Consider the following 310-nt stretch of genomic DNA (forward strand, 5'->3'; position numbering starts at 1 on the left):
AAAGAAGCAAGAGCCCCATCAAATCCCCCTTCCACAGAGCCTTTACCATAGCTCTAGACCAACACCTGAAATCGAGCTTGGTCGAATTCACACCTAGACTTCACACCAAGGACAGGGACTCAATCCCTAGCCTCCTTGGACCCCAACAAACGTGTCGAGCATCTCTGATCGAAGCCTCTTTTCTCATAGCAAAGGTATAAAACTCCTCCTCTTCCCGAGCTTATTTTGATTCTCCATTTACTTAAGCTTGAATTCATGGTACTTTAGCCGTATAGATGTGTTTGTCTCGCTTAGACGAGTCCATAGGATC

The sequence above is a fragment of the Phalaenopsis equestris genome, unplaced genomic scaffold (genome assembly GCF_001263595.1).
Source record: "Phalaenopsis equestris unplaced genomic scaffold, ASM126359v1 Scaffold000432, whole genome shotgun sequence".
NCBI classification, from domain to species: Eukaryota; Viridiplantae; Streptophyta; class Magnoliopsida; order Asparagales; family Orchidaceae; genus Phalaenopsis; species Phalaenopsis equestris.